Here is a 19,314-nt window from a genome sequence, read left to right as displayed (position 1 = left end):
TGGAGCCTGTTTGATGGTTCTTAGTAAACAAAATGCATGCTGAGGATCTTGTATTTCAGCGAACCTTGAAGACAATTCTGTTTTTAAATGATTCCAGTCCCTATCAACATTTTCCGTTAAATATCTTTGTATAAAATCACTTACCGCCGCTCTGCTTGACTGATAAGCGACAAGTTTTAATTTATCCCCAGGTAAACCCGTAAGAACACCGTATTTTTCAATATTTTTCAGCCAAAATTTAAATTGTTTCGGATCCCCATCAAATTGTGGAATAACCTGAGATATACTTTGAGTACCTACGACAGCCGAAACATTAGACAATTCACGCCCCAGATTTTCGAAAATTGCTGCGATATCTTGATCTGCCATAATTAAGCCAACAAAAACAAGCAAAGAAATTTTCACTCACCCGTGCAGAGGATATGATCGTCACAGTTTCCCCGGGTAACCGAACCGTAGTTGGTAGTACTTCTTTTGTGTTGTGGCCGCGACGTTCCGAAGGTTCGTTCGAATCCTGTTCTTTTAAGGCACCAAATAAGTCCCGTGTGGTGTAACAGGGTCTAAAGTTCACTATTCTAACTACAACAACAACAACTCTGTTCTCTATAATAACTACTGTTTAATATAGTACTATGTTCTGAGTTAATATATACAACAATGTCTTTCTTCACAATTCCCTAACATAATCTCTATTATTTCATTAATGTCTAAACTCTAACAATAATAATTCATTGTTAATTGCCCCGGCTCTAAACTATCTTAAATCGTATGGAGTATCGGCATACGTTACTAACATTAGCACGGGCAGATTGATACTGAAGTTCTATCTAGAATTTAGCGGTATTTAAGGAAAACTTCGTAGGGATGACTAAATTGTTTTTCTCCAAAAGGGCACGCATTTTGACCATAATAATAAAAACATGTCATTATTTCATTTAGTCATCTGTCATTACAATTAGTTAGAAACAAAACAACAATCATGACGCAGCGAATAACGTGGCCAGAGGGTAATTAACCTGGACGAGATATCTTAACCTGTCATTTTCCAGATGTAAACAAACGCTGAAGTTATTTAAAGTAGCATTCCGAAGTTCTTTGTGTATGACTTTTTACTGACCGATGACATATTGCTGACCGAAAAACAAGATGATAAAATGTGCTTATCTAAATAAGTATAATGAATTCATAAAGTCATTATACGACAGAAACATGTAGACCAAGAAAAAGAAAGAAATTGCTAAATAGTAATAGAAGACAGTAAAATGAAGTTCTTTTGCCATACTTATTTGTATGAAAACTTTTCAAACTTAATATCCTACAAGAAAGAAAGTACTATAATTCTCCAAAAAATTACTGCGTTCTTTCTACAACCTCCTAAAATGAAATTACAGCAATTTGAAAATTGTCCGTTTATGAAAAAGAGCAAATATTTAAAATCTGCACAATGAGAGAGAGAGAGAGAGAGAGAGAGAGAGAGAGAGAGAGAGAGAGAGAGAGACGGTGTGGTAAGAGCTAAGTTGTCTTCTTTGTAATTTTCTAAAATCTTGAGACTTGAAGCACAGATACGCTCTACAGTTACTTTAATACAAACTGATAAACAAATGTATGTTGCATAAATCAAATTATATACTATTGTTAACGTCAAAATTTAACATGGTTCAGTTTTTATTATGACCGTTTGTATGGATCTGCCAAGAAAATGAGTGAAATTTTATTTACTATATTGTACGTTTGTTAGTATTCCTTTTTTAATAAATGGAGGGACATTGGCATTACAGTTCGTAGTTTCTACTTGTCATTTTAATCTTCAAAAACTGATACACATTCCTTACAGTTTCAGACTTCTAACAACAAATTTCCTGTTGACGTATTACTGCAATCCGCGATATTTCTGCAGAAAAATTAGTTAAACTTAGTGTTTACCCTACTTTTACATCTTGCAACTTCCCTAATACTTACACATGAACAGTATATTAATCGTACACTATTTGTGTAGAGAGGGTTATAAGCAGGCTTTTTTATTTACAGCTGCGTTGAGAAAATATAAATACTTAAGAGTTGGGTAAAGCCTATGAAGTGAAATGGTCTTTACTGCTACATTGAAAAAAAACAAATACTAACTTAAAGTCTGATAGAGGCTACAAAGTGAAATGGTCATCAACAAGACGTGTCGGTCGCTGTACTCCTTCTCTATTGGTTTTTTGAGTCATGCAGAGATCACATCATAGCCTGTATTATGTACATAATTTCAAGTAACAAATAAGATTTATAGTCTATCTGTTAATATGTTGCCAGAAATAAAGCATGAAAAAAAGCATTTTGATAAACTTTTGATTCATTTATCGCTAAGATATACGTTATGTAAATAATAACCCAGTTAAACTGTAGCCATTAAAAACACACATCACACAAGCGATATAACCCAGTTAATCTGTAGCCATTAAAACACATATATCACACATGCGATATAAACCAGTTAATCTGTAACCATTAAAACACACCTCAACATTAGATATCAAATGAAAGCAAGTGAAAAGGGTTTTTTACATGTAATCAAACTAACTATTTTGTTTTAATATTTGTGTTATCCGTCCCATGGTATTACACAACTGACAATAATTACATTCATGCAGTAATTATTCTAAGCAGAATGAACCATATATTGAAGCTTTATCGACTTAAACACCACTTACTGTGAAATCATTTGATTTCGTGGGCATGAAATTTCGTGGTTTTGGTCAAAACGGCAATTTCGTGGGGATATGAATTCTTGGATTTCAACTCTTGAACATAAAGTCAAGAGCAATTTTACTTGTTCGTTGGGATTAAATTTCGTGGATTCACTCAACCACGAAAATTAGTCCTCCATGAATATTAATGATTTCACAGTATATACTTGTGAATTCTATTTTTCGTTTACCTTGGGAAAATATTTTGAGAATTGGCATTTATGTGAAAGACAGTTTATGGCTCGTTTGCGATGTGATTGACACACCGGCTGATATAATTGTTTGAGAAGCCTATATTTTCTGTAGCCTGCCAGATTGGTGAATACATGCTTTTCCACGGAAACGTACTGTCTCAAGGCATTGTGTGTACATTAATGTATATGAGAGTTTTCTGAAAAGCTTAATTACAGCAACCTTTCTTTCATTGAAAGTCGAGTAGCAACACTTTCATGTACATGCAGTTTCTTTACACGATACAAACGTTGAAACCCGCTTGAAACTTGTTACCGTTACGATAGCCCCATCCTGTATGGAAACATCAGTTTTGCATGTGGAAGTCCCTATCAATGGTTGTGATGTATCTCAAATCAACGTAACTTATTTCATTAATTAGATCAAATTAATCTTAAAGTACTTTCTAACAGATGAAACCCATGATATAACATGTTACACCGCAGCTCAAATATTTTGAAAGTACACAAGATTCTTTGTTCTGTGCTGAAAGCTGGTAAACCGTTTCATTCACGTTTTAGGAAAGGTACAAAAATGAAACTGTTCTGCATGATATGAAGGGTGCCTAAACTCGAATATATGACCAACCCGTTAAGGAATTAAATTACACGTCAAGATCTTTTTACAAAGTATGTTTTCTACGTCTCTTAACTTAGGGCTCTAAACTGGATTCGTTATAAAGCTTACCTAAGTTACAGTAATTTGTTGCATCCGTCAATATGCTTAATGCAAGGACTCTAGTTGACTTAAACTCTCTGAGAGTTGTGTCAGACTTCATTACCGTATTCGAAAAGTGGACGAATAAGTGTGACAAATAGTCTTTCAAGATCATATCTGGTTAAAAGTTATTGCAATATCTAATGGTAATTAAGACAGACAAAAGAGAGTTTATTTTAATTTAGATAGATTTTCTTCTCCAGTGCTTAAAAGTCGTTGAACTCATCTCCAATAAACAAGTTTTGTTCATCTAGAAAATGCACAGGCATCGATTCCATATAATTGTTTTGAAGCCTGAAATAACAAGAAACATATAAAAACAAATGTCAACAAGATTAGAACTTGATTGGTTGCTTTTAAGTTTATTGCCTGTTAGTAAGTTACGTATTTAACTATTAACAACAAATGCGCAATATTGATTTCAAAATAAAGCCTCCCGGGATAGCGACTGGCGGCGAACAATATACAGTATAGTTAGTCTGGAAAATGTAATATCATAAAATTAAGAATTTTTAACAATAGATTCCACTGGGATTATTTTCCAAATTATGAGTGACACTTAAAATGTACTACTCTAAATAGGGATCTTTACAACGAACGCATTTATTCTAAATATATTGAATACCTTTGCTCACAAAATGGAAAATATATTACCAAACACGTATATCCAGTACATTTGTATTTCAAAATTAAATGACTAATAAATACAAATAGTACATATTTTAATATCACAGAAGTGTAATAACAAACATCTACACATTACTGTGAAATCAATAATAATCACTGGGGACTACTTTTCATTAATTTCGTAGTGGAGGTAATCAACAAATCAAAAGTGAGTCCCATTAAACAACTAAAATTCCAACCAAATTTCATGCACGAATTCATAACCCCACGAAATAGTCGTTAATGTCAAAACCACGAAATTTCGTGCCTACGAAATTAAATGATTTCACAATACTTCGGAATGTGATTAAATGAATTAAAACATCAAATATATGCAATGACATCACTGAAGAGACACACATTCCGCATTTTAATGTGTAGATTTTGGGTAAGAAGGAGATAGTACATAAATGCTGAACACGGTAGCGTTTACCTGCGACTCTGCTTTAAGTGTGTAATATTCAATAATATGTAAACTGGTTACATATACATGTATACTCATTGCGAAGCAATTTCAACGTTTTATTAAACAAACATGTTTAAATGCTGTTAACGCATATTCCATTTTCAATTACTTACAGACGACTTTTGAAACAATCTTTATGTAAAAATATGAGACGTGTGCAACTTTGAAGTTTTTGACAGACGTTCAGCGAACATTTTGATCTGTGTTATCATCACACTCTCATGTGCACGTGATTTCAAAGTTTACAGAGAACATACGAGGGTCTATCCAAAAGTTCGTGGACAAACTACATAATATTGATGTGAAAATAATGATATATATTCAACCATATCTGCATACGCTTGAAAAATATTAGCGAGATACCTTACACAATAACAAAATTATTACATTAAGTTAACAAAATGGTAACAAAATGGTTTTGTACACACCGATGTCGCATTTCAAACGCGTAACGTCATTTTCATCATTCTTTTCAAAGTAGACGCCGCCTGAAGTTACACAACGGCGGTGTCTCTCTACCCACTGTTGAAAAATGCCCTGATACCACTCCTTAGAATATGAATATTATAGAAGTCTGTGCAGGCTCTTGAAGGTCTTTCAGCCCATCAAATAGCACGCCCTTTAAGCCCTTCTTTAGCCTCCAGATAGGGTGAATAAGGCGCATGCTGCAAACCTCAGCCTCGAGTTGGATTGACAGTGTCGTTTGCACTTCGACAGACGCATGTGCGGGGGCGCTGTCTTGATTAAAGATCAGTCCGTCATCATATCCGTCCGGTCTCTACGTGTCAGGTATTGTCAAATCACATGGAAATTTAACAATAAAAAAATAAGAAAATAAACCCTTAATAAAACATACTTCATATCTATTTGTAGTTACACTGTTTAAAATGGTTTCCACTTTTTCTATTTTAAATATTTTAATTGAACAAAAACATCGTTATTTATATTAACTATTTAAACTTTATACGTACCTTTGAATAATATGTCGCACTTCCGTGTCTTCGTTATTGGTCGCCCGCTTCTATCATCGTCCGAAATTGTTTTTCTTCCTTCCCTACATCTCATTTGTAAACAAGTGATCTTGTTACATGAGTTTTTCCGTATGCTGCCGCCAGCACTTCGATTGTTTCCAATGGCGTCTTCTGCAGATTTACACAAAACTATATATTCGCCCACATTTTCAACTTGTCTTCATGCGCCATTTTTCGCTCTAGCGTATGTTTAGTGTTAGCGCAATTTGCGATGCATATACGTAATGCAAGCGTGAAATTTTAAGGTAGTTCTGCACGTTTGGATCGTATTTTTTTCTACAATGTAGAATTTGATTAAACTCTGATTTTTTAAAACTTCAGAATATACCTAGAAAACTCAGCAAATAAAAAGGATAGGGTCGTGTGCTTGATTTTGTGCTAGACTGATTTAAAAAATTTGGACCTCACGCAATATTTCATAATGGGAGTCTTTGAGAAAATCAAAACTTTCATAACATTTTCGCGAATAGAAATTGTTCTACAATGTAGATTTTGATGAAACTTCTCACAGTTGTAAATAACCACACGACCTATAATTTGGTGAAATAAAATTTATAGGTCCGTGTGCTTATTTTTGAGGTATTTGACCAAGATTAAAGTGAACCGGACATTTCACGCTAATTTTAAGACATATTTTTAATTTTTTTAACGTGTCATATGTTTTAATATCATATTTTGACTTTAGAAATATAGCAACAGTGCCATTGTAATAAATTTACTCACAGGTTCCGATTAAATTATAAAATTATTTTCTTTTCCGTACGACGAATCCAGGCTTTATTCTACGTTTTCCGGATAAATGACGTTACGCCATCACTTCCGGTTTATCTAACGTGCAGAACTACCTTAAATTGAGATGACTTACGCTAAAATGACGTCAAATTGTGCAAATAGCGTTTTCAGGCGTAACACTATTGAAATGAGTATTATTCTGACATGGAAACATAACAATAATTTTATATCTTTGTACTGTGGTACTTGGCGTTTACTCGTGTTGCCATAGCCATAATATCAGACGAACACCGAGAGTTACACAAGCAAACTTTTTTTCACATGAACTGGAAATAAATATATATCATTGCAAATCAAATTTGAAAAGTCTGCGATGTAAACTACAAAAACATTTGTCCACGAACTTTTGGATAGCCCCTCATAGGTTTTTTATAATGTAGACTTACCATTTATATAACAGTGTAAAAATGTGATAAATGAACTCGGGTGTAGACTTTCTTAATATTCATGAGTTACAAGTATAATTGAAAAAGTACTTGGGGAATTCATGAAAAGATCCCAAAGCGACCTGCTGCAGCAACATCTGCTGCTATTATGCGCATCGCTGATATCTATGATCTCAAAATTCATTTTACTGTTAGATATCAGCCAAGACTCTAACTCTTGAAACTTTTAACCGTGCTTTTGCCTCAAAGGGAAAATGTACGGAAAATTGAAAGACAATCAGCTTTACACTGCACAAATGAACATCTAAACGGCAAGATGCTGGAGACCGAATAAAAAGTAGGAAATTGGACATGGTGGACATTTGTTATCTCTGATGCGGCTGTGGTTTACTTAAGTGAAAACTTTGGGCATATGTGGTTGTGTTTATTGGCCAAGGTGACAAAAACAATGAGAAACTGATAACCGTTAGGGTTGATACCTTTGCTGCAAGAGTTACTGCTTAAGCTAGACTTTTGTTTCAAGGAAATGCCGAGATTCGAGAATTGTCATAAACATTAGCTAAAGTGATTTCTAAACACTGTATGGAAATTATTCTAGTTTTATGGGCATTTGTTGTCAAATATATGTCTTATTCGCTTCCAGAAAGCTTCATATTTGATGTTTCATCAGATTCATCTCGTCCAGTAATACATTTAAACAGACATGCGTTTATCTTAACTCTATGGAAATCAATTTCTTAACTCCCAAGGTATGTTAAATAATTCAAAAAAAAAATGTACGTATTCCCAGCGGCCTTTCATTTATGGTAAACTTTGACGGAGAGCACTGCAGAAGCACTCGATAAGGACATTATTGACTTAAAATTGGTTTTAAGGACACGTGGAATAAACTGGACCAATACAGATTCTCGTATTGGTTTGAGCGCTGCAGAATGTAGAATCGAACATTTTAAGAAATTAAATATTTAACATAGATTTTCGTTTGCACTGTGTTCAAATATACGTTGAGCACCTCACGTATATTTATGTGACTTAAGCTGACGTCACATGAATAATATAAAGTCTACGCAAAGTCTCGAGAGACTGAGAAGAAATTTCTCATTTCTTTTTTGATGATGGCGGAAGACCCAATGTGCCCCTTCGTGCAATATTTCAACATGGACAGGCACCTGGATGGAACCACCGACCTGCCGTAAACAAGAAGGAATAGCTTCCTTATATGAAGAATTCAAAGAACATACATCGGCAGTGAAGAGCAAGTTATTTGAAGTCAGCGACCTCAACCACTTGGCCACGGAGCCGATCCCTCCCCCTCCACCCACTTTAGTCTAAGAACATGTGCTAAAGCAAACACACAGGGGATAAAGCCAGTTATGTAAACATGTATATCAACTGACGAAAACAATGAAGAAATTTAATGCATTTACTCCTTATCATACAATTCAAAGTTCAATTCTTTTAAAGGTACACTTAAAGCAATTACCTAAAAGATATATTGATAAATATATTTTGAATACTGGTAGATAAAGCTTTACTCAAATTTAGATTCTCTGCAGCTAAATTGTACAGTCTTTAAACTAATAGTGTGTGCGTGCGTGCGTGTGCGTTGATAATCTGAGTCGTTTCCAATGTGAACTGTACAAAGGTAAACTGAACGGTTTATCCAAATATTACTTAACAACGATTTTAAAAGAAAACAAGCAAGGCAAGACAGACATGTCTAACACGTAATTGTGCTCTTTGGTTCGGACAGATGTGACTTTGATAATAAACTGAATCTGCTCCTTCTTACATATTTTTCGGTTTTACTATGAACAGAATTAAATGTGAAATAATTATTTAATGCGGAAGCTTTAGCGACTGTAAAATTGCTCATCCCAAAACCTTTTGAACTATATTTTTGAGTTGCTTTTATAATCAATTTTGAGAATTGGAATTACTTTTCAAGATAGATTATTGGGCCTATTTGCTTGTGATTTACCTACCGACTGCAACAGCAATTATCTCTGAAAACTAGACTGTCTATAGTCTAGCATCAATAATTGGAAGAATTTTGATTTGAAGCTCATTTGGGAGTTATTGCATTCGTTCTTCAATTTGTCTGTTGGAAATTTACTCAAACCAAAATATCTGGTGTTAAATATAGATGCGCATTAATAGCCTACGCAAAATTCTGAACACGCGATATTCAGCTTTGCCATTGTGATCCCATATAATTTGCACTGCAATAACCTGAAAACAAGTTAGTGTACGTAAACATGATGCATAAAGCTAAATCATAAATGCGTCACTTGGCTTAATATAGGGCATACGATATTATCTCAAGACGTGAATGTTTTCTAGAAAACATTCAGAATTTCTCGGCGGAAAAGAGGCCAAGTGAGTTCCTTTGGGAGCAGTTTCAATTCCTTTTGAAGGAATTCTTGGCATTTTGAAAGCTTTTGTTGATAAGGTTGTCAAACAGGAGATAAGATCTTTTAAGAATATGTAATATGAACAAATAATAGACAGCTAAAGTAATTCCTCCGAGTTTAGACAAAATACGTTGAATTACATTCTACATTATCCGAGTTAACTCATTTAAATAGAAGTTCATTGTTATGCTTTGCAACAAAATAGTTTCCCACTTTACTATTTTAATTGATCTGTCTATTCTTCTGGCTCAGCACAGCGCATACTTGATTCCCCCATATCCACAGAGTTTGAACTGGATGGGATATTGAAAATCAGGACATTGTAAGTTTTTGAATTAGCATAAATTTTGAAGTAATATAATTTTAACAATGACTATATCAACTAAACTCCAATGGTACGTGTTACATGTAACAACTGTGATGTTGCATTGCTTTGGTATTAACGCGTTATCGACAGTGCTACATACAGACCCAGAGTATCAACTACCTTCTAACTTAAAAAAACAATAGATTGATATCTATACGCACTGGTAAATTAGAGACGATTTGTACCCGTTAAATAATACGTTTTGTATGACAGAAAAGTCTCTATCTTAATCAGTCCATTAAAAAAAATTACTAGGCTCAATACTGGAAGTGCTAGTTAAGAAAACATTGCCATTAATTTGGGAAGGGATGTAACACTGAGCAAAAGTACTCAGTGATCGGATTTGGGTTTTTTATGTTAAAACAAGCTATTTAGTTCTCAATATGAGGCATACGATTTTTTCAAGAGTATGTTTGTGATTATCTCGAAGCTGTTGGGTTTATACCGTTTTCTTGGTATCTCTAACATACATTGTAACTCCGTAAATAAGCAAAACTGATATGAGCATATTTCGTATCGGCACGCCAGCTCAACTCTTCTAGTAATAACGCATATAGCCTTAGACCGATTTTAAATAACAATTAAGTAATATCCGAACAACGAACTAATTACATGAATGTATCTCTGCATATTACTGGAATAACATTTCTACAAATATTCGTTCTCTAACATCTCTAAACTTATTTCAAAAGTAACTGAAATCTTATTTGTTACATGAATGTACATGTAAAGTTTTAGATTATATGAAGCCTTTGGCAATTAAACTTACTCTGTTTTATGTATAATGTTTAAGTATGAGTTTAGATTATGTTTTTTCGAGTGATTTTCGTGTAACTTAACGTTTTCACATTTTTTTTTATGTTATAGAAGATCATGTTTGAACTAAGATGTTGTAAATGTTCTTTTTCCATATCTGTACATGTTACCTTCTGAAAATAAAATTATTTATTATCATTATTATCAGAAAAAAAAGACCACACAGTCACTTAATTTGCGTCCTCTAAATGCCTTATCACCACAATGCTATGATTTATGCAAAAACGCATTGTTATATTTATTCGAGCGAACAACTTAAAATCGGAAATTATTAAAGCAGTTTCTGTCAAGAAGACTTTTAATTTCACACGACATCACATATTCAAATGACATGGTATATCAATTCCTGTGAAATAAATGGGGTACAAATGGTGAAATCCTCTACACTTAAAACGGGCGGCCTGGAAGCTTGCACGGTTCAAAGATTTGCAAGAAGTACCAGTATGACTTATACCGATCTTATAACTCAAAAGATAGTATCCTATTCTTCTATGAATGTGTTTCTGTCCGATGGTACTGTACAACTGCCATGAATTGCATTCACGCAATAATTATTTTAATAAGAATGGTTTTCATATAAAATCATATAGCTATAGACTTCATATCGACAAAAACACCATTATTGGGTTTGTTACTGACCTCTACGGAAATATGTAGGGTCAGTATGCTTTATAGAAAGCGAGGCGAAGCCGAGTTCTCTATAAAGCATACTGCCCCTACATTATTAATTATTGGGTTTGTTACTGACCCTCTACGGAAAAGTGTAGGGTCAGTATGCTTTATAGAGGGCGAGGCAATTTATTACTTCTCCCGGGCAAGTAGGGTGTTATCATATCTACATGCAAAATAAAGGCAAAAATCAAGGGGTCAGAAAAATTTTGCTTTATCAGGTCAGTGATCAGGATTTTAGTTTTCTGCAAAGCCTCGACTTTTATTGTTTTCTCCGACTCACTTAATAAATTTAGGTTTATAAGACAGTAACCTAATGTTCTATTTATCCTACCTTATGATCTAAAATCATTCTTTAATTAAATTCAAAATTTACAACCAACTTGATCCGAGTCTCTCTTGCATAGAAATCTAAAAATTAATACGCCGAACCATTACACAAATGGAAGTGTCTAGCCGTCCGGTGACCGGACGACTAGCCTGCGTTCCAGACGTCCGGTCTTTCAAATCAAAAATATTATAAAATAAGAGCTGAAATACAAAGGCTTACCTTGTTGGTTTTTTTTTTTTTGTGCCCGACCTCTCTTTTCTGCTGAACATTAATAAATAACTATAGTTTGCTGCCAAGTGAAATTTTGTCCGAAGTTCAGTCATGTCAGTTGCATGCCGGATTATCCATCCTCACCAAGCAAACGATTGACGTGACTTAAACACACGCCATAACGCCGCTTGACAGAACAAATCGGCAACCCGTTTCCTCGATGATATTATTCATTATTATTACTCCATTCCATATGCACTATATTCCTAGATTGAAGTGCAGAAAGCTAAAATCCTGAACAAACACGGTATGCATACACTATACATTTGTACCATGGTCTCACGTACCTAATAAAAGGTTTTTATAAAAATAATTGCATAAAAATGTCTTTTTTGCAGTTGTTCTCAAAAAACAAGATGGCGTCGTTTTAAGGAAAATTCAAAACAGTAGCAATTCTCATGTAGGGTCACCGACCTACCCTCTATAGAAATATAGAGGGCAACCACGTGACACTGCTCAACCAATGAAAGGGCTAGAATCTGGTGGGAGGTAAAACAAATTTCCGTAGAGGGTCAGTAACAAACCCAATAATTGATTTGTTTTATCAACCACCTAATTACTTCTCCCGGGCAAGTAGGATAGCTCCCTCATTCATTGAATAGTCAACCTAAAAAATGAAACATTAAATCATAATTAAAGAAGAAATATTTTGCTTTAATTCAACAATTTCCGCCATTTTGAATTGCAATTCTCATCTAGGGTCACCCAATGACCCTCTATAGAAATATAGAGGGCAACCACGTGACACTACTCAACCAATGAAAGGGCTAGAATCTGGTGGGAGGTAAAACAAATTGATTTTAAGTGTTCAAGCACCGAAAATGATTGCTTTCTACTTAGTGCAGTAGCATTATAAGGTGTCATCATGTTGTTAAAATTACAGTCAAACATGCTCGACAGACCACGTCTAGGTAGAGATCTCTTGCAATAAGAATTCTTATTATGTTGTTAAAGAACACATTAAGTTGTATTTGGAGATCATTGTGTAAGGAGACAATGTTTGCTTTTCCAGTAGTTTCACTGTACATTGATATATAGCTCTAATATGTTGGTCAAATACCTAGCCATTCTAGTACTGACTAAAAGGCAATTAATAAACCTCAGTAAAGATTCAATGACACCAGATAAAATAAATCAGAGAAGTAATTAAATAAACGAGTCTATTATAAGCAGTCTCCACAAAACATATATATTAGACTTCTCAAGAACTGACAGAAAAACAGTTTTAGTCATACATTAGTCTTATCCGTGTAAATGTCTTTACAAAGTACTCTGTCATCAAACGCAATTAAAACTCATCATAATTTTTTATCATTCTGCTGAAAAAAATATCCCAAATAGTATGTATAAAGCATTTTTCAGAAAATCAATTGGCGCGCGAATTACTCTCAAGACGTGACGTTTATAAAATGAGTTTCAATGTCTGGGTTTCAATGTCTGTCTCTACGGGAAAAGTGTTGATTTCATTTGTTTGAATGTTTGGCATTTTGGAAGTCTTTATTGATAAGGTTGTCAACCATGTAATGAATTCCTTATGGAACAAATGCTAATCAGTTAATGGCAATATGAAAATATATCAATAAATATTAGAACATTAGAATATACCTTTAAATATATATAATATTATATTACATGACAATATATGTTTATTGTTCATACAATAACAATGATGGCGGATGACATAACAAAGGGTTCATTATTGTCCGTACATGTAAGTGTTGACCTGACACTCATGAATATTCCGTATATCTCCATCAATCATTTTTTGTTTTCCTAACATAAACAGTAATATATACATTACATCCGCGCAGTCTGGTCAGGATCCATGCTGTTCGCTAACAGTTTCTCTACTTCCAATAGAGTTTGAAAGCGAACAGCATGGATCCTGACCAGACTGCGCGGATGCGCAGGCTGGTCTGGATCCATGATGGTCGCAAACCCACTACGTTGGTTTTCTCATGGCGCGGCTCATTTGTATTCTAACTGAGAATATACATGTAAACATATATCATTTGGACAAGTCAAATTTTGAAATACAACAAATATATGCATCGTTGTATTAATATTTGCTTGAAAATTATTTCAGTTCCTAGAATATCAACGTTTTCATCAAAGTAATTCTGAACTAGTACAACAAATATATTTTCAACAGTTACATAATTGCTTAATATATTCTGAATCACTGCCCGCATATATTTATGTTGTTTAATACTGATGAAGGCATTAAGCAGAAACGTGTTTAACAAACAGAATTTAAAAAATATATAAGAGTTAGTTTTGTTTTGGATTAGCAAAAAAATAAGAAATTTCTTAGTCAATTAAACGTTTGCATATTCCATATTCAACCATAAAAAACATCTCCCAGACTCACTTTTTTATTCTGATTTACGCAGCGGATGCAAGAAAATCAGTCTGGCGCCTATGCAATGTCTAAAAAGACCGAGGAGTGCATACACTTTTAAATTCTTATAATTAAGAAAATGCCTCAATTCCCGGCGCATATTCACTTGAGAAAATGAAGAATTCAACTGTAATTTATTGCTGTCAGGACCGTAAAATTCAATACTCTTACATTTCTGTCAAGATAAAATTTATTAATTCCGTAAAAGTGATTTATTAACATGAAAAGTAAGAGTAAAATGTCTAAAGGCATCGAACCCATTAAACACTTGTACAGTTGTAAAATTACAAGTATCCAGAGCAACAATTTTGTTTTTTTCGTTCTTGTTCTCAAAATTGTTAAAGAGATATAAAATTCTTCATCAGCACTAATGACGTAAGAAATTAACGCTGGAAGTTTTAATACAGCATGATTGTCAAAAATGTAGGACTCATAAACGTACTATTGTTGAAAATGTCATATTTTTCAGTTTATACTTTCGAAGTTTTTCCCGCTTGTATTTTTAGCTCACATGTACTTTGTTCAGGGTGAGCTGTTAGGAGAGGTAGATAGTCCGGCGTCCATCGTCCTGCGTCAACATTATTACTAAAACATCTCCGAAACTATTTGTCCAGATATCACCAAACGTGGTCAGTAGCATCTTGGCATGAACCACCATCAAGGTTATATACTAGTAAAAGGTTTACCTTGGCCACTATTAGGGGGCACCGGAGCTAAGATAGAAAAATACTTCCTACGACTTCTGCTGAAACGCTTGATAGATCTTCATCAAATTTGGTCTATGGAATCATTATTGGTTTTTGTCCAAAGTTAGTTCAAGTGGAGACAGTTGGCCCCTTTTAGGGGCCGTTAAACTAAAATAGTTTGTAGTATCATTACAAAGACCTCTCCGAATGATTCAATTGTTAAAATGGAGGCGCTGGCAACTAGAACTAAAAAAATGAAATGCCTTTAAATCTCCATCAAAGTTGATTTATAGCATCATTATAATGTCTGCAACTCACGTTAAAGTTGGTGCTTTTGGCCTCTTTTAGGGGCTGCTTGCGCTTAAAAATCATTTAAACGACTTCTTATAAACCGCTGGCTGGATCTTCATCAAATTTGGTCTGTAGCATCATTAAAAGGTTCTCACTCAATTTTGATCCGATTGAGTTGCTTGGCTCCTTTTAGAGACCGCTAAAGCTAAAAATAGAAATGCTTTTAGATATCTTCTTTTCATGAATCGCTTAGGATGCCAAATGTTACAATATTTTTTCGATGTAAATATTTTTTACCTCTTTCCTTTCTTGACAGACGAACACAGACAGTCTCATTATCCTGTTGAGAAAATTGTAACATTTCAGAGATAATCTATGAGTACAAAGGTGCATTTGTTCCCTGGACAGATAATTACGTCAGTGTAAAATATTTCTCTACATAACTTGGATATGTAATTTGATCTAGACGCGTTTGCAGTTTGGCAACTTGCTGATGTTTTTGCAAGTGTAATGCTTACGAAATATGCGTGCATGCGTCCGTTCATTCGTGCATGCGTGTTGCCTGTATGAGGGACAGAATGATATGTTTCTTTAAGATGTTCAAAAAGAGTCATTTAATTTAATATGTTTTTTGATCAGTATATTCATACACTGCAATTTAAAACTTCACAGAATCCTTGTATCATAAAGGCTATTTATATCGCCCTTTGTATTTAATATAATTATATGTTTCAATTTTTCACTAATGAAAAAACATTAAAATCAACAACCAAAGACCTAATTCTATTTGTTTATTGAAATCTACCAGTACCATTTCTTATGCCTTTTGACTTAAGTATGACATGGTTAGGGCTCGAGCCCCGACCTCCAAAACTGAATAAGAGAGTCGGATACTGAACCAAAATGCGTGAAAAATGATATAAGTACCCTTGCTTGACACCAACCAAAGGCGTGAAAAATGATATGATACCCTTGTTTGCCACCAACCAAAGGCGTGAAAAATGATACTGGTATCCTTGCTTGACGCCAACCAAAGGCGTGAAAAATGATATGATGCCATTTCTTGACACCAACCAAAGGCGTGAAAAATGATACTGGTACCCTTGCTTGACGCCAACCAAAGGCGTGAAAAATGATATGATACCCTTGTTTGACACCAACCAAAGGCGTGAAAAATGATACTGGTACCCTTGATTTCCACCAACCAAAGGCGTGAAAAATGATATGATACCCTTGTTTGACACCAACCAAAGGCTTGAAAAATGATACTGGTACCCTTGTTTGACACCAACCAAAGGCGTGAAAAATGATATGATACCCTTGTTTGACACCAACCAAAGGCGTGAAAAATGATACTGGTACCCTTGCTTGACGCCAACCAAAGGCGTGAAAAATGATATGATACCCTTGTTTGACACCAACCAAAGGCGTGAAAAATGATATGATACCATTGTTTGACACCAACCAAAGGCGTGAAAAATGATACTGGTACCCTTGCTTGACACCAACCAAAGGCGTGAAAAATGATATGATACCCTTGTTTGACACCAACCAAAGGCGTGAAAAATGATACTGGTACCCTTGCTTGACGCCAACCAAAGGCGTGAAAAATGATATGATGCCATTGCTTGACACCAACCAAAGGCGTGTAAAACGATACTGGTACCCTTGTTTGACACCAACTATTAGAAGGGTATTACCAGGAGGTAAAACAAGCCCGGGTAAATATCTGTTACTGGATGCTAAGTTTGTCGCTGTTATGTGTTGACTGTATGCGACGTTAAATAAAGTTTACTCTTAACATTTGAAAACACATTATCACTCCCATTTGAGTTGGTAATGGCGTTACAAACATTTGATGAGGATTTTCTAGATCTAACATAATCTCAGGGTGATGATTAAAAATATGAAGTGAAAGATGAGCATCTTGTACATTGTTTCAGTATGATGAAAATATACCAAATATTTTATATATACTTTACACATTTACCGATACTGCATTATTATTTGAAAGAAAAAAGTCATAATACCACATTTAGAGTCCGCCCGCTTAGCTCAGTAGGTAGAGCGTTGGTCTACAGATCGCTGGGTCGTGAGTTCAATCCTCGGGAGGGGCGTATGTTCTCCGTGACAATTTGGTAAAGGACATTGTGTCTAAAATCATTAGTCCTCCACCTCTGATTCATGTGGGGAAATTGGCAGTTACTTGCGAAGAACAGGTTTGTACTGGTACAGAATCCAGAAACATTGGTTAGGTTAACTGCCCGCCGTTACATGACTGAAATACTGTTGGAAAACGGCGTTAAGCCCAAAACAAATAAACAAACAAAAACAACATTTAGACGTTTGCAGCAACTGTAAACCAAAACGTGACTCTGCTTGCCAATAACTTGGTCCATTGTCTGCTTATAGTGTTATTAGACTCCAAATGAAGTTTTTATCAATTTTTTATATAAAGTGCGTAAGAAAACGAATGTCTTCACGACATATAGAGTGCATGTATCTATTTTAGCTGTGATGTGCAAGAAACGGAACTGATTTATGTCTTTTTTGTTCTGTTTCTGAGATCATTGAGTACATTGAATTTATATGTATGATTTCATTTACTCATGCTCGGATTATCCATACTGGAAAATATGCTAATAGAATAAAAAATGAAAGATATTCCTAGTGTTGTAATACTGCTGACCTGAAGGATGAATACAATTTGAGATCAAAGAAAAAAATATTATTTCATTAGACCTTGTATGGCGAGGTTTATAATCACAAAATTAAAATGTACTTTATAAATTAGCTCTATACTATACACGCGCTATATTTGATGATAAGCAACATTTAACAATAAATACACTGACGAGATATGAAAAGGCAACAAACATATGCCTGAATATATTTTTACTACAAAAAGCATCACCTTGAAATGTTGAACACATACACCTCTCCATACATTGTATTAATTTTACAGTATGTTGTGCTGATTAAATTTGAACACATCGCCTCGGTATATCTATAGGTTATTAGCTTTGTATCGGAAAATATGCACGAGTTCTTCAGCGAGAATATTGCGCGACTTTAGGACATTAGGAGCGCAATATTCTGCCGCTGAAGAACGAGTGCATATTTTCCGATGCAAAGATAATCACCTTTTTAATACATACGCATTTACACGTATAAATATAATGTAAATGTTATGAATTAGTTCAATAGCCTATATAGGATTGACAGTACTGAACTAAAAAAATATATAGTGCAACAATACGTGAAGCACCCGATATGAAATTCAGGCGTCAGTGTATGAAAAAATATTGACGTTTCAGGTACCAGTGTAACTTAACGGGGAATAGAAATGAGTATGTAGTAAATATATATATATATATATATAAACTTGACAATGAAAAGACTCGGCACAAGATGGAAGTCTATAAATCATATAAATAAAATGACTTCACATGCCTTTCCAACGTATCTGTCCCTCATTTGTTCTATAATTTCTATTTATGTTCCATATCGGATCTTTTCTTGATGCATTCTGTTTCAGGTTGCTTTCTGCTCTGTTATTTCCTCTGTTATCTGCTCTGTTATTTCCTCTGTTTGTGGGAATCTGTTGAAATTTGTTATAATTTTCCCTGTTTTCTCTGACGGGTTTAGATTTTGCAGCTTGGGCATATGTTGGCTGTAATTTACGGCTTGTGTCCATTTGTTTAAAATAGGGCGATTCTTCTCTATAAGTTTCTTTGAAATTCTGTTCGTATTCACTAAGCCAGCGTTCGTTTTTCTTCCATCTCTTTCTTGAAATGCCTTCGTTGTATGCAGTTTCATCTCTCCACATTTCTATAAGAATTTGACGGACTGAACCATTACTTTTTAATTTGATAATTTCTTCCATTTCTTGATCCAGCTTCTTAAATCTTTCCTCATGTTGTTGAGCTCTTAATTCTTGTAGTTGTATTTCTGTTTTAAAATCATTCAAAGTGGCATTCTCTCTAACAATTCTTTGATCTGGATGTTCATTACGAAATTTCTTTTTCTGAAGATACTTGGGTATTACAAT

Source organism: Mercenaria mercenaria, chromosome 5 (assembly GCF_021730395.1).
Source record: "Mercenaria mercenaria strain notata chromosome 5, MADL_Memer_1, whole genome shotgun sequence".
Classification (NCBI taxonomy): Eukaryota; Metazoa; Mollusca; class Bivalvia; order Venerida; family Veneridae; genus Mercenaria; species Mercenaria mercenaria.
This window is presented reverse-complemented; position numbering follows the sequence as displayed.